The sequence below is a fragment of the Elaeis guineensis genome, chromosome 9, assembly GCF_000442705.2.
Source record: "Elaeis guineensis isolate ETL-2024a chromosome 9, EG11, whole genome shotgun sequence".
Lineage (NCBI taxonomy): Eukaryota > Viridiplantae > Streptophyta > Magnoliopsida > Arecales > Arecaceae > Elaeis > Elaeis guineensis.
Genome location: NC_026001.2, coordinates 8029534 through 8046742, shown reverse-complemented (window position 1 = coordinate 8046742; position 17209 = coordinate 8029534). Strand labels below are relative to the sequence as shown.

The window sequence follows — 17209 nt, the reverse complement described above, 5'->3', positions numbered from 1 at the left end:
CTTGCCAACTCCATTCTTCAACCGTCCTCATGTCATGCAATTAATTATCAAGTTTCGTCATTGTGATCAGTTATATGTGGTTGTTAACTAAAGTTATACATAGTCCTCATATGTGGCTATAATCATCATTTTCTTGCATGATATATAGGAAACACATTGAAGAAACCCAAGCTATATATGCTTCTTATTGTTTGCGTTTTTCCCCCTTTTTTTTTCCCTAAATTTTCTTTGAAGAATCTTACTGCTTGTGCTTCAATTCTCTCAATTTCAAACTGGCCCTAAATTCCGCTGTAATACGAAGTACAGCTTAAAATTCTGCCCCTTCTAATTAGATTAAATTTTGCATTCAGAATTTTGACTATCTCAGACATATTAATGCTCATATCAATTCAAAAAATCTGACCTGCTTGTTTGCAGCCCTATTTGCCAATTGCCTTATTGAACTTGCTTGGATTCCTTAAGAATTAGTATAAAACTAATTTCTCTTATTATGAGCATGAAAAACTATGGTCGAGTACTTCATAAATCACACTATTCCTTGCACTAGATGGAATAAAAAGACAATAGCAATTGAGACATATCACAAGAAGGCCTCTAGGCTTCAAAAACCCTTCCACATATTTAGAAGGCAAAACAAACATCTGATACCACCTACTAAAAACCTAAAACCTTGATCAAATACCACCAATATGGTTGCAGATTGCTGGGATATGCTGGCTAGGAAACATGGCTGGGAACCAGACACCAAGTGTCTCTCGAATGCAAATATTCCATATCCAATCTCATTGATAATGGCTTGTAAATAAAGTTCTCCACATTCTTCTAAACTTCTAGGATTCACAGAATTGCAATCACGTGTTCCACAATAAGAGGATTGGTAAACTTTTTTTCTTGAGATCAGGATATGTGGGCTAATTTATCTTCTATCTTATACCCACATAACCATTTAAGCATTGACTTCAAGGACTCATTTAGTTCACGGAAAGAATTTTTCTTCTCAAAAAATAATTTTTTAAAAAGTTATTTTTTAAAAATAAAATTTTGGTATGTTTGGTTGATCATGAAAAAATGACTTATTGCAAGGTAGTTTATGTTTGGTTGAGCATCCATTTTTCAGAAAAAATTATGTAAAATACCTATTATATTCTTAGTAGATATAAAACCATATATTTTATTCCTAATTTTTATATAAATATAAATATTATATTCATATTAATATATTATAATATAACATTAGACCATAATAATTTATTGTATTAATATAATACTAATATATATTTATATTATATTAATAATTAAATATAATATTATATTAATATTAATATTAATATATAATATAAACGTTATATTAATATGAATAAAAATATTACATTAGTATAAATATTAAAATATAATAAGTATTATAATATTTATATTAATATTATATTTATATAGATATTATTTTACTATTTAGTGTTTCATCCTAACCATCCATTGATATTTTGCAAATTTTAGCCATAAATCTTAAAAGAATATTTTGAGAAAAAAAAAAATACCACCACTTCTCATCTCATGGGAAGTGCCAAAACCCACATTTTTCATAATTTTTTACTTTCTGTGAAATGTAAGAAATGACTTTTCATAAGAAAATTTTTTTTACTCTCTTTCTTCTTAAAATTCTAATCAAACAAGAGATCCCATTTTCACTTCTCAAGAACTACCCTTTCATCCCTTTACTTTCTATCAATCAAACGAGTTCCAAGAGTATCCAAACTTCTAGTAAGAGATAATACCATCCAAATAGTCAATAGTAAGTTGGTGCGGACTTTTTGAGAAGGTATACATGCTATTACGTTCACAATAATTATTGAAGGTTTGATACACGTTTAGACGGAAAAATTTGGATTTCAACATCATAATAAATTTTGTAATATTGATACTGAAAAATGACAACATTCTGACTACCATGGTGTTATTTTAGTGATCCAAAAAGGTGGTGTACTATTTTTTTTTCTTTTTTTTTTTTTTTAAAGACCCAAAGGCATCATCACTAAACCACTGAACAGTTACACAAAAGATCCAAAGCTGCCAACAAAAAAGGATGGAAGCAGCCTGGATACAAAAGTCTGAAGCACATCATTACATAACACCATACAAAAGTGACAAGTTTGACTACTGAATAACAGTTGAGCCATGTAACTTGGGAAGTGATAGAGCATAAGATGCTATGAAATAACAAGCGATGAGATGCAGGGATAAAGGGAGCCCCAATAAGGTAGATCTCTCTAGAATATTGATAGCAATATTGAGCTAATCTACTGCAGCTTAATAATAAGATCCCCTTGATACAATAAAATCCCCTTTGTTTTAGGGCTGGATGCCTGGATGTGATGTATAATTCATTAGTCAAATGTAAATCATAGAATTAGCACCTAAAAAATATCACATTGGGTGATTATAACAATTTTTTTAAGTTTAATAACTATCACTCTCCTTTTCTTCTTCTTCTTCTTTTGATGGGAAGGTTAGTAACATGAATTTAGCCACAAAAATTACATCATGCATATGTATGCGTGCACTCAGATGCGTGCAACAAGTCGCGTGTACGGGTCACACTCGTTTACATATCTCGATTTCCATCAATATATACATACATACACGTCTCAAATTCCATAAGAAAAATGTGTACATGTCTCAAGTTGCTTTCCATAGACAATGAAAGATATTTTTGCCAATGTTGTGAACATGGCATGGTTGGCAGGTGCAATGCTATTCCATGTGTCATCAATGGCACCTGCCCACAAATTAGTGGATGAACCCACTACCAAGGCCATATTGATGAAGGAATCGGGTGTCCTCAAATGCACCACAGGGTACCATATCTAGAGTACTGTTTGTGACTAAGCTTACACAGTTATAACTTCAGGCCTTTGTGTGTCCTGATTGTAGGTACATAGCTTGGCGTCTAAGCAACGGTCATATCACATCATTTTGATAATTTGGTTGTTTTCTTCTATTTTCCGACTTGCATAGCAAGAAATGCAAGGGGTTTTTAGTCCTTCGAGCATTCCCCATAACATTGACTGGAATTTGGGAATCCAACTAGAGGATGGAGAAACTTGCCTTTTTGGCTTTGAAATATTGGAGTACAGACAATACTAAAATTAATTGGCGTCCAAAAGTGGACCTTGTAATTCTTGACTTTGACCTAACTTTTAGGACACGGCTAGCTTTTCGTGGAATTAATATTCAAGTCCACCACTAACCCCGCCCCGTCTTTATTGTTTTTTTGACGATTTAGGTGTGAAAAGCAAATTCGCTGACGCCGTGGGATAAGAAATTTGTTTTCTCCTGCCTTTGGTTATGGCTAAGATAAACAAGAAAAATGGTTCGAGAAGAGATATCAAGTTTCCAAAGGTTGGATCCTTCAAGTTTCTAACGATCGGTTAATCAAAATCCAATTTATCTATTTGGATTACCATTATAAAGATATTTTCGATGAATTAAAATTGAAACCAAAATGGATTAGAACGAGAAACAGAATCGATTATATCTCCTGATATATTTAATTCATGACCAGAATCATAATGGATTGAATATTGGAGAGCATGGATTCATGCGCATACACTGAATGTGAGTTTGCATTGGAGAACAGAGGTCACCATCGGGTGTTGGATGATGATGGTCCGTTTTTTTTTTTTTTGATAAAAGATGATGATAGTTCTTGGAAGTGCAATGGATGCATGTTTTTGAGATGAAATGATGGTGAAAATGAAGGGTAAAATCTGGCACCCTCTTTCTTAAGAAAAAAAAAAAAGGTGAAAAAAAGAAGGCACATAAAAAAATAATCATATTCTCTCTATTCCTAAGACAAAACTGGAACCAAGGGGTATGGACGCTTGGCATTCGTGTGATTATGTGAAGATGAGGAGCAAACTAAGCGATCCTTGCGGTAGTTGTACGATAATGGATGGTGTTGCTTCTGATCTCTTCGTTTGAGTTCAATCATCGAGATTGATATAGCCTAGGTAAAATTACTGCTGGAGCTTCGTCCGAATACCCACAAAAAAATTATCATCGAGATATTCTTCAGTGAAAATTCTCCGACACTCAAATTAGGAGATGAAGAACAATGAAAGGAGAAAACGAGACATCAATTGTGTATCTTGAGAGTCCCGGAGTCTTTATTTATAAGAGAAGAATTGGAGTCGTATCCCTCTCGAAGTCCTGATAGTTTTCGAATTTGTCGCACATATTGATTCGGATAAAATATTTTCTTTTTACGGAAGACTCGATCGTGAAGGGATTCCATTCTGTCTAGACTTTCTCAATTTGATAGAGACGGATCTAGTGAGGAGTTTAGCTCGGCTATGGACGAGCTATAATAGATCATCCGAAGTTGAGATTCTGGAGTCTATGGAGCAGATGTTTAACTCAAATTTTCTGAAATTGATCGGCCATATATGAGCTATGATAGATCGTCCGAAAACGAGACGAATCAGAATTAGACTGTGGCTACTCAATAAGTCATATTTGATGATCTTTATCTGTCGTATATCTATAATCTAATAATCATCATCTTTGATAGTCCGATCAATATCGAGAATGTAAAAATCAAGATCGAAAAATATAGATCTATAATAGACGATAAATGAGAGCACATTGCAAAAATCTTGTCCACCTCTCTCTCTCTCTCTCTCTCTCTCTCTCTCTCTCTCTCCGGCAATGGCCATCAAACAACCGCTTGCATTTATGTTTGTTGCAATCTAAATCATGATATGTCAAAGGGCCTACAGGATGCCCAAACCCCAAGCCCCAGAGAACAAGTGAGGATCCCCACATAACTGTACTGACGCATACTTTCTGTTTTCATCAGTACTTGATGGATGCTGCCAAACTAACCAAAGGGGAGGAGGGGGCGGGGTGGGGCAATGTAGCTGTCACGACCTAACAGCTCCACATCTCAAATCAATTACAGCCCCTTATCTAACCAAAGGGGAGGAGGGGGCGGGGCGGGGCAATGCAGCTGTCACGACCTAACAGCAGCTCCACATCTCAAATCAATTACAGCCCCTTATCTAACCAAAGGGGAGGAGGGGGCGGGGCGGGGCAATGCAGCTGTCACGACCTAACAGCTCCACATCTCAAATCAATTACAGCCCCTTATCTGTCCCTCTGTTGCAGCACATCTTACCCATGCTACAGTGGATCACATTTCCATTTGCTATGGATGGTACATCGATAGATTCTGTATCCTTTATGATGCATCTTTTGCACTGTAAATAATTAATGCATGTTTGATTTTTTTTTTTTTTTTTTTGGTAGCAATGCATGTTTGGGTTACCACCCCATCACAGAGAGCCCTCGCATAATCTTCCCACCACACCCCTCTCCACCCTCCCCGGCCCCCGCATGTTTAGCTTCACAACATGGCCCTTTCTGTCTCCAAGATGAGCGAAAGCTTTTCATTTTTGGAATAAGTGATATATCCTTTATCTAAAAATGCACCATTGAGGATTTACCCTTGACTAAATTGCTAGATTTCTCAGAAGGCTAAAATAAAAGTATATTTAGTTCGAGATCGGAATCAAATCGAAATAGATTGGAATAAGAATCAGAATGATCAAATCTTATAAAATATTTGATTCATGAACAGAATCGGAATGAAAATCGAAATAAAAATTTAAATCTATAAAAAATAGTAGAGATTAAATTTTAAATAGATTGGACTATTCTTGTTTCTGGATCTGTACCTTGGCCTCAACTACAACATCCTCGGCTCCGATCAAGCTATAGAAGATGGATGCCCATCAAATATACGCATATACGACAAAGATGAAGATCGCCAGATATACCCTATCAACGGAGGTTCTCTATCCCTCAGGCTTGGACAATCTATTTTAGATCATTCTCGATCGACCTATTCTAAATTATCTGAGACCAACATGCATTCGATAGTCTCCATGACCTTGACTATGGACGATCTACCATAGCTCATCCACAACCAAGCTATATTCTCCATCTACAGATCCGTCTCTCCTTCTCTTAAATTGGAAAAAAATTCAGATAGATTGAACTTCCTCCAAGATCGAGTCTCCCGTAAAAGGAAAACACCTCATCTGAATCAATCTACGCGACAAATCTGAAAAATCATTAGGACTTTGAGACGGATATAACTCAAATTTCTCTTCTATAAATAAAGGGACTCCAGGACTCTCAAAGTAAGCTCTCAAGTCTCTACTCTCTCCTTTCATTATTCTACATCTCCTAACTTGAGCTTTAGAGGGTCTTTACTGGAGAATACCCCGATGAGGACTTCTTGTAGGTATTCAGGCTAAACTCCAGCAACAGTCTCTTCCTCAGCCATCTCCACCTCGGTAGCCGACCTCAGGTGGGAAAATTAGGAGCAACACTTGGTGCTAGAGAAAAGGCCTTCGACTGATTTTAAGGTCCTATTTCGAGAAGAGAGAGCTCACCACCAGTTACCATGAGGATATGAAGGGGGGCATCGAACGTGACACAACGTTTCAACGGCAAGCAGGCCAACAACGTCCTGCCGACAATGCACCACCGCCTCCGATTCAGGAGAATGCCCCACCAGCAGTCTTTCAAAACATACAATAGGTGCGGGTGCTTTCGGTGGTGGTAAGAGTGATGCAATAGAACACCGAACCTCATTCTGTCCCTGAAAATCCACAATCAGCCAGAGAAATGTCGGTCTACTGACCTTCCCATGGCCCAAGGGTGGGAGCCAGTCGTCTTAGCCACCCTAACAGCTCACCTCGTCATAGACATAGACGATCACCTACCCCGATCTCAATAATGGATTCAACCTTAGATCACGTTTCTCCTCAACATCGTCCAACTCGGGAGGACAATCTGGAAAAGAGGCTCCAAGAGATGCAACGACAGATTGACATGCTACAAATATCGAGGCAACCAGATGATGATCTGGGTTTCAACATCGACCCTCTCTTTACTCAGAAGATTATGAATGAGCCCCTGCTACTTCAATTCAAGATGCCTCAGATGGAGTCCTACGACAGAATTACTGATCCGATGGATCATTTGAAGAACTTTAGATCTTTTATGCTCTTACAGGGGGCCAACAACGCGACTCTTTGTTGAGCTTTTCCCTCGACCTTGAGGAAGGCTGTCCACCACTAGTTTTCAAATCTGCAACCTAATACAATGGACTCCTTCCATCAGCTAAGTCGACTATTCGTCAGCAGCCACTGACAACATCACAACCTGGATTTCTTGGTCAGCATAAAATAGTGGAAGAACAAGCCACTCCGGGATTACATTAACTGCTTCAACACTGTGACCTTGGAGGTTTGAAATCTAGATCAGTCTGTGGCAATGACCGCATTGAAGGCCAGGCTTCTTCAAAATAACCTCTTCTCGCTCAACTTGAATTATCTGAAGGACTTCATCGAAATATTGAAGCGAACTGAATGGGATGCTCAAGCCGAGGAAGCCTGAGATCAGCAAGGGAAGAACCTCGATGGTATATCACAATCGAATGTCGGACATGAGAAGAAGAAAAACTATCGATGAGTGCAGCATCAACATGTAGAACCTACACCTCATCGTTCTCAGACCCCACCTCAGGGCAACCGACCTAGATCCCCTGCAGCACCTCGCCGATCTAGGATTCCACGGAGGTTTTATTACTTCACTTTGCTAAACATTTTTCGAGCTCAGATACTAATGGAGATAGAGCGACAGGAAGAGCTCCTCCGATCAAAGAGGATGCTTGCTCCGATGCGAGCAAAAAATTCGAGGAAGTACTGTAGGTACCACCGCAACTACAAATATGATACAGAGGAATGCTGGCAGTTCAGGGAGGAGATAAAGACAGTCATCTGACATGGATATCTTCGGTGTTATATTGATAAATGGTGGATCCCAAGGAACCCACGCGGTGAGCCTCCTCGATAAGAAGACCCCCACAGAGACCAACCAATAGCAGAAAAAATCTATATGATCTCTGGGGGGGCAACTCGACCACAGTATCTCTAAACCAAGCCGAACTGAAGAGAAAGAGCTAAAAAAGAGGAAGATCGACGATGAAATCATCTTTTCTAAAGATCAGTTAATCAAAATCCAGTTTGTCTATTTGGATTACCATAAAGATGTTTTTGATAAATTGAAATTGGAATCAAAATGGACTCGAATGGGAATCAGAATCAATTATATCCTCTGATACATTTAATTCTTGATCAGAATCATAATGGATTGAATATTGGGGGAGAGCATGGATTCATGCACATACAGTGAATGTGAGTTTGCATTGGAGAACAGAGGTCACCATCGGGAGCTGGATGACGATGGCCCTTCTGTTTTTTTTGGTAAAAGATTATGATGGTTCTTGGAAGTGCCATGGATGCATGTTTTTGAGATGAAATGAAGGTAAAAATGAAGGGTAAAATCTGACACCCTCTTTCTTAAGAAAAAAAAATGATGAACAAAAAAAAAGGTACATAAAAAATAATCATATTCTCTCTCTCGCCGAGACAAAACTGGAACCAAGGGGTATGCATGCTTCGCATTTATGTGATTATGTGAAAATAAGGAGCAAACTAAGCGATCCTTGCGGTAGTTGTATGATAATAGATGGTATTGCTCCTAATCTCTTCGTCTGAGGTCGATCGTCGAGGTTAATGTAGCCGAGATGAAACTGCTGCTAGAACTTCATCCGAATACCTGCAAAAAAGTCCTCATCAGGATATTCTTCGATAAAGACCCTCCGACACTCGAGTTAGGAGATAGAGAACGATGAAAGGAGAGAACGAGGCATCGATTCCATATCTTGAGAATCCCAAAGCTTTTATTTATAGGAGAGGAGTTGGAGTCGTATCCATCTCGGAGTTATGATAATTTTTAAATTTGTCGCATAAGTTGATTCGGATAAGATATATTTATTTTTATGGGAGACTCGATTGCGAAAGAATTCTATTCTATCTAAACTTTCCTAATTTGAGAGAGATGGATCTGATGAGGAGCTTAGCTCGACAACAAACGAGCTATAATAGATCATCCAGGACCAAGATTCTAGAGTCCGTGGAGCAGGTGTTTAACTCAAGTTGTCTAAATTGATCATTCGTGCATGAGCTATTAGGTTGTGGCTAACTCTGTAGGTCATCCGAAGACGAGGTGAACTAGAATTAGGCTATGGCTAACTCTGGGTCGTATCTGATGATCTTCATCTGTCATGTATCCATAATCCAATAATCATCATCTTTCATAATTTGGTCAGCGCCGAGAATGTAAAAATTGAGATCGATGTACATATCCATGACAGATGACAAATGGGAGCACGTTGCAAAAATCTTATCCACCTTTCTTTCTTTCTTTCTTCTTCTTCTTCTTCTTCTTCTTCTTCTTCTTCTTCTTCTTCTTCTTCTTCTTCTTCTTCTTCTTCTTCTTCTTCCTCCTCCTCCTCCTCCTCCTCCTCCTGGCAATGGCAATGGCCATCAAACAACCACCTGCATTTATGTTTGTTGCAATCTAAATTATGATATGTCAAAGGGCCTAATGGATGCCCAAGCCCGAACGACCAAGTGAGGATCCCCGCATAACTGTACCGACGCATACTTTTGTTTTCATCAATACTTGATAGATGCTCCGCATCTCCAATCAATTATAGTATAGCCCCTTGTCTGTACCTCTATTGCAGCACATCTTATCCATGCTGCAGTAGATCACATTTCCATTTGCTATGGATAGTACATCGATGGGTTCTGAATTCTTTATGATGCATCTTTTGCACTGTAAATAATTAATGCATGTTTTGTTTTTTTATTTTTTGGTAGCAATGCATGTTTGGATTTTTTTTTTTGGTGAGAAAATAAAGTTATCATTTAACTATAAAGATCCAAAACAATATAAATATTTGAAGAAAATCAAAATATTACATAACAAACGCAAAGTAAAATCATCCAAAAAATACATCCGTCAGATTTAAAGCCAAAACACGCCGAGATGTTCTGCACCTGCTGTTTCAGACAATAAGGGATGACAACCAGTAGTATCTTGTTGCTTGAAATGATCTCATCTGGTCTATAATCAGCCATAGAAAGTCTGATGATAGAAGAAGAACAGGAAAATTCAACAAAAGTATGTCCTTGTATCAAGTTGAGGCTGTTGCGTTTCTGTGATTGTGTAAGAATACAATAGCTATTTATTTTCCCATGCTGTCCAGATGTGCATCTGATAATGAAGATGAACAAAGATATTAAGGGTCTCGATGTAAATGACCATGTAAGCAGTGTGAATATAATAAGAAGATCAAAGCTACAAAGAAGTATGTGTACTAGACAAATCCTGTAAATATTCAACAAGTTAAGATAAACAGGTTTATAAAAATATAAACCCTTGGAATACGATCTTCACCATAAGGAGATAACACCCAGGAATCAGCAATAAGTAGTAGATTAAACTCCCTCGCAGCTCAAACCACCAGCTGAAACCCCCAGCCAATATAAGTAAGATTCTGAACATATGTAATATAACACAAAGAACATTGTTAGAGGTCATAATAAACCAGTTCTGATAGTGGAGAAAATGTAATGAATAGTTCGAGCAACAGTAAAAATTAAGAACTCAGAGCCAGAGTGGATTCTGAAACCCCAATCCTCCTATAAGCACTCCAAATTCTGTATTCACAATGCAAGAGAAAAAACAGGGTCAAAAGAAACCCAAAAACATTTTTATATATAAGAGAACTCATTAACATTCCTGACCTCATCATCATTCAAAAACAATTCCAAAAGCATCAGCAGCCAAGATATCAGCTAACTCCGGCCAAACACGCTGCTGGGTAGAAATGATGAAATTTCTTTCCCTAGCTTTTTTAGCCAAGAAATCAGCAGCAAAATTGCTTTCTCTGTAAGCATGAGTGACTGTGATAACCTGCAATTTGTTTCCCATTCCCTCAGATCACACATTATAGGGTGAGAATTAACAGTTTTAGAGAAATTGTTAGCCGACCAATTAATAACAGTGCAAAAGTCCCCCTCTACCTGAAGATGAGTAGCATTAAGATCAAGCAAAATTGCTCTCATTCCCAACCAAACCGCAGCCATCTCAGCAAGGGAGACTGATGGGGCAATAATTTCTTGCCACCAGCTTGCACCAGTCTTCCCCAGCTATCCTGTATTATGTAAGCAACACCCACATCAGTCTGCACAGAGGCATCAAAATTAAGCTTGAGGAATCCGATGGGAGGGGGAACCCAACTTACCTGTTTTGATATTTGCGGTAACCTGTTAGATGGACCAGCAGCTCCCCAGTACCATGCCTGTTCTTCGACCATCATGATTTGGTTAGAAGGCCCTGTGCAACGCAATAGAGCAAAAGCTTTACAAACCACCTGAGCAGGGGTATGGTTTGTAGTTTGAAACATCCTCTCATTTCGTGCATTCCAAGTGGACAATAAAACAATAGCAATTCCAGCTTTATGTTGCATCCGTGTCATAGAAGTGGCCATGATATCCTCTAGCTACTGCAAAGAAGAAGGACAAATGCTTATATTAAATATGGTTCCCATATATGCCCAACATTGCTGAGCAAATGAACAGGCTATCATAAGATGATGGCAATCCTCAACCTCTGACATACAAAGGTTACAAAATTGCATTTCAGTTGGGATAATTTGTCTCTTAACCAACAATTCTTTGCAAGGAAGTCTCCTCCACTCGAGTTTCCATAAGAATGTTTTAACTCTCATGGGAATCTCAAGTTTCCAGGTCCAATGAAAAGATCTATCAGTGAGGTCAGAGGTAGCACCATGAAATATCTGCATCATGTCCTTAAGAGTGACATTAGTAGTTCTTGTTTGCCAGGATATGGAATCAGGCCAACACCCATTCGACAACAGCACCTGGTGGATCAGCTGAAGTAAATCTTCAAAAAAAATGTTAGTCACTAATGCAGTGTTCCAATCGTGCATAGGGGATAATCAATGACTAAGTTTCATATTACTACAATCTACATTCATGTTAATATAGGTTGGCCAATACCCCAATGGGATAGGAGTGATCCAAGGGTCATTCATAACGGGCACATTATTTCCTGATCCAATAGAGCAGATAAAATGGAACTGAATTTTCTTACCTGCAGTAGTAATTTTCGTCCACATATCAGAACATTTAGGTGGTTTGTTATATGAAAGCCATGTTCCTTTGAAATTGTATTTTGCACCAACAATATGGGCCATAATGTATGAGGTTTGAGAACCAATTGAGTAGCAAGCTTAGCCAGTAAAGCTTGTTTTCCAGTGTACATTGACACCAGCCCCAACCCTCCATATCGCTTTGGAAGACAAACCTGTTCCCAAGCAAGTGGAGCCCCTTGGAATCCAATGGATGGCCCCATAAAAAGGCCCGAAATTTCCTCTCCATTTGTTTTAAAACAGAGATAGGAACATTAACTGAAGACAAACAATGTGTGGGAGTAGAGACAGAACCGCTTGCAATAGCGTAAGACGGCCAGCAAATGAAAGAGTTCTCCACTTTCAATTGTCGATCTTTGCTGTCACAGCCTCCATAATGTAGGTAAAATCTGACACAGCTAATTTATTTCTAGCTAGGGGCACACCCAAATATTTTCAAGTTCCTTTTTTTCTCTGTGCATTGAAATATCAAGCGAATACTTATTTTCACTCCCCTCATCACAATTGGACTAAAAGTAATACTGGACTTCTGGATATTGATTGCCTGCACTGAAATGCTACAATAAGCATCAAGAATAGCCTTCAAACAAACCGTATCTTTAACTGTTGCCCGAGCTACCAACAGGATATCATCTGCATAAAGGATATGTGAGAGAGATGGTCCCTGTCTAGCTGGCTTATACACCCGCAATAGCTACGATTGAACTGTACATTTCAAAAATCCAAATAAAACTTTAGAACATACGGTGAATAAATAAGGAGATAATGGACAGCTCTGCCTCAAGCCTCTCGATGGTGCAAATCAGGCCGAAGGACTGCCATTAACCAGCAATGCAAAGTAAGCCCCCTCAATACAAAGTCTAACCCAATTAATTATTGTTGAATGACAACCAAAGTTCTGCAAGACTAGATAGAGAAATGGCCAATGAATTGGATCATAGGCCTTCTCCATGTCAATATTAAGTGTCACTAAACTACGGGTCTTGGGTGCATTCAACATTGAGTGCATAAGCTCCCGCCCGATCAAGATATTTTCGAATATGCTTCTTCCGGGGACAAAAGCTCCTTGTTCCTTGGAAACTAAATTTGGAAGAACAAGTTTCAGCCTGTTAACAATAATTTTCGCCACTATTTTATAAACAGTGTTACACAAATTAATAGGACGATAATCATTTACAACTTGAGGATTCTTTTTCTTCAGCAAGAGCACAATATATGTTTCTTTCCAACTTGTCAGCATTTGACCATTTGTGAAAATGTACTTGATGGCATCAATGACCTCTCAGTTTACAGTGTGCCAAAATTTTTGAAAGAAAAAAAGCTGGAAATCCATCTAGTCTGGGAGCTTTATCAGAGCTCATTTCATAGACAGCCTAAGTTATCTCCCCTTTCGTGATCTCTCGGATCATATGCTCATTCTGTTCATGAGAAACGGAGATCAGTCCCAATGAAAAATTTGCCTCTACCACATCAGCTTGGCTCTACCACCTCAGTTGAAATTGGTCCATAAGAAGTCTGATAATTTTTTGTTCCTCCAATAGCATCACTCCTCTATGATCCAGAAGAGTTATGATACGGTTTTGTCATCTTCACAATATAGTAGAGCGGTGAAAATACTTCGTGTTCGAATCTCCTTCCTTAACCCAGGTTGCCCTAGCCTTTTATCGCCATAACACTTTTGTTTAAATAAATTAGTATTATATCGCCACAACAACGCAAGCAACTGTTGGTAGTCCTGCGGATCAAAGCTTCCATCTTGAGACTCCTTCATTTTGCAACTCATAGATTCTGTCATTCAGCTTTTGTGCTGTAACAAACAAATTACTCATCATCTTTTTTTCACCTAGACACAGCAATTTTTGTGTTAAGCAGCAGCTTAGTGAGCTTAACATCAGGTGAATAATCCCCCTGAGTTTGCCGAGCATTAGTTATAGCTTGATTAATGCCTTGACAGTAAATCCATAATTTTTCAAATCTGAAAGGACGTCGACCCTTCTCCATATTGCTTAAAAGAGTCAGCAACAGAGGATAATGATCAAAGGCAAATCTTGTTAAGTGAAGCATCCTAGATTCTAAAAATATATGCACCCAAATATCAAATGCAAAAGCTCTATCCAAACGCTTTCAAACTCTAGATGCCCCTGTCTGATTGTTACACCAAATGCATGCTGGCCCTTGGAATCCCAATCAACAAACCCATTAAGTCTAAGAAAATCCTTAAACGCTCTCACAACCCGGTTCACCTTGAATGGTCCACCTCCTTTTTTTTTTTTTTTTATCTTCCGCATTAACAATACAATTAAAATCACCAATAATAAGAGTAGGCAACCCAATAGAACTGGCAAGGATGATTTGCTCCCGTAATAGATTACGCTCCATATCACAAGTACTACCATAAACCACCGCTAACCGCCAGGAAGGAGAGAGATGGTTTTCGATTGTTTAGAGAGAGAAAGAGTGGAAAGAACGAGAAAGAAAAATTTTTGGCTAGGGTTTCGTCTGAAACCCCGACGAGCAGAGAAGCAAGCGAGAGGAGCATGGGTGGAGGAGGCAATCAGTCACCTCCGAAGGCATTGACGTCTCCTAATAAGCCAACATCGGCAGTCGATGGAAGTGGGCATTGGGTTCCTCCAACAAGTTCGTCTGCTAGAGGTGGAGCGGTGTCGGAGGCGCGAAGATCCTGGGCGTAGGTAGTTCGGGGAGTTCAAAGGTTCAGGTGGAAAACTTCACGTGCCTCAGCTGCGAATATAGCTGCGATGGAGGAGAGATTCAACAGGGTAGTTGTCTTCTCTGGTGAAGAGATAAGCCAAGCAGTCTCTCAATTGAAGTCATCTCTATTAGGTAAAGTTTTTAGGAAGCGGGTTGCCGCTGGAGTTTGTACAGAAGGAGCTTAAGCTCCGATGGAGTGTGGAGGGGGATTTGCAGGTCTCCCTTATTTCTGAGGGGGTGTTAATGTTCATACTGCCTATAGAAGAGGTGAAGCACAGAGTGCTGAATAAAGGGCCTTGGTCGTTAGCAGGGCAGTTACTTGCCCTGGAAGAATGGCGGTCGAATTTTAAAGCTAGTCGAGATGTCCTCAAGCAGTTGAGGGTGTGGGTTCGGTTACCAGAGCTTCCCTTGGAACTATGGGACAAAGAAAAAATTTTGAGGATAGCTTCAGTAGCAGGTAAATCTCTCTTTTTGGATGAATGGACAGCAGCTTCATCGAGAATTGGGTTTGCCAGGGTTTGTTTGTTAGTACGAGGTGATTTGCCTATTTGCCCGGGTACTAAAGTTCGAGTAAATGATGCTTCTATCTAGCAAAAATTCATCTATGAAGATTTGTTAGAAATATGTTACAATTGTGGTCGGATTACTACAATAGTTAGGGAGTGTGGATGTTCTCTTCTATCAGAGGAGATCAGAAAAAAACAACTATATGGTCCATAGATCAAAGCAACGAGGATATCAGTTACACCTATCTCTGCAGATGTGGCAAGAAAAAATCATAATTCATCAAAGTCAGAGGGAGGTGGGGTGGACCAATGGACGCAACCAAAAAAACAAGCGATGAAGACTTCACCGACCATGACTAGAACTACTGATCAGGGGATGGACAAGGGACAAGGATCCAGGTATGTACCTTTGTTAGGTGAAGCAGAAGAATCAAGCTTTCGGCCAATGAAGATTAGTACTTCATCTTCAGCCAAGGCTGAAACTTCTGGTGTTGGGCCGCTGAAGTTAAAAAGGAAGCGTTCTCCAACAAAGTCCACATCTAAAGGAAGTTCTCCGAGATCTGAATCACCTCCTCAGTCTAAAGTTATAATTCGGGAGGATATTACTTCAGATGCGGATATGTCTAAGCAGCTGGTGCTGTATGTCCTGACAAATAGCAGCAAGAAACTTTATGGAATTAAGGAAGTGTGGAGACCAACAGGGGTAAAGATAGCAAAACAAACTCAGGAGCTAAAGGGAAAGGTAAAACAATCTGAGGTACAAGGGTCACAACTACTTCAACATAAAACCAGCAAGCTTCAAGGTGTTGACTCAGATACTCATTCTGCATACATTTTAAAATTAAAGTCAGTATTATAAGGAAAAGATGTTTGCATGAAGCAACCTATAGGCCAATATGTTCGATTGGATGCTGTGAATGTTGAGGGGGGGTCAAACAGAACCTCCTAGTCCAACTGATTGTGATCCCAAGGGGGGCCAAAATGTCGGCTTCCTCCTTTTCTTTGACTACATGATAATACTGGCATGGAATTGTCGGGTGCTGCCAAACCATCTTTTGTCAATTATGCTAAAACATCGGTGAGGCAGCATAGACCTGACATTTGTGGCTTTCTTGAGACTAGATTGTCTGAGGAGGCCATAGGCCGTATTCAAAAATTAATGGGTCTTGCATAAGGAGTTTGTTTACTTGCTGCTAGAGGACTTTCTGATGGAATAGTGATGAAGTGGAGACATCAGTTGGGGAAATTGAGTTCTATCATACTAATAAACAGGTTGTTTTTGGGATCATTTCTCCCAATGCATATTTGGGTTGCCACTCCATCACAGAGAGCCCTCGCATAATCTCACCACCCGCATTTTTAGCTTCACAACATGACCCTTTCTGTCTCCAAGATAAGCGAGAGCTTTTCATTTTTGGAATGAATGGCGTAGCTCCTATCTAAAAATGCACCGTTGAGAATTTGCATTGGGGTAAATTATTAGATTTTTTGAAAGACTAAAATAAGGGAGTGCTTGATTCAAGATCGAAATTGAAATGAATTGGAATGTAAATCGGAATGATCAAATCCTCCAAAATATTTTTGATTCATGATCAAAATTGGAATAGAATTTTGAATCTATATGAAAATATAGAAATTGAATTTTAGATAAATTAGATCATTCTTATTTCATCCCAAAATTAAAATCAAAATAATTTTTTTTCTAATCAAACAGACAAAAATTATCTATCCTAATTTTTATTTCAGATCCCAATTTCTCCCGACCAAATATCCTACTTCGAATTAAACTTACATCGTGTTAGGATTTGATGCCTCGAGATTTAGCCTATATTGAGCC

General features: G+C 38.8%; 1 long non-coding RNA gene across 2 annotated transcripts; it reads right to left on the bottom strand.

Annotated features, from left to right (window-relative positions):
* Positions 1-9833: 9833 nt before the first annotated feature.
* LOC105051812 (uncharacterized) lies at positions 9834-15953 on the bottom strand. 2 transcript variants are annotated; one of them, XR_012134193.1, is made up of 6 exons: positions 15780-15953; positions 11228-11488; positions 11007-11137; positions 10728-10896; positions 10378-10640; positions 9834-10194 (listed from the first exon to the last, which is right to left on the bottom strand). It is a non-coding gene; the product is annotated as an uncharacterized lncRNA (long non-coding RNA). The 2 variants fall into 2 exon arrangements; XR_012134194.1 differs by lacking the exon at positions 15780-15953 and adding an exon at positions 11773-13053.
* Positions 15954-17209: the final 1256 nt, after the last annotated feature.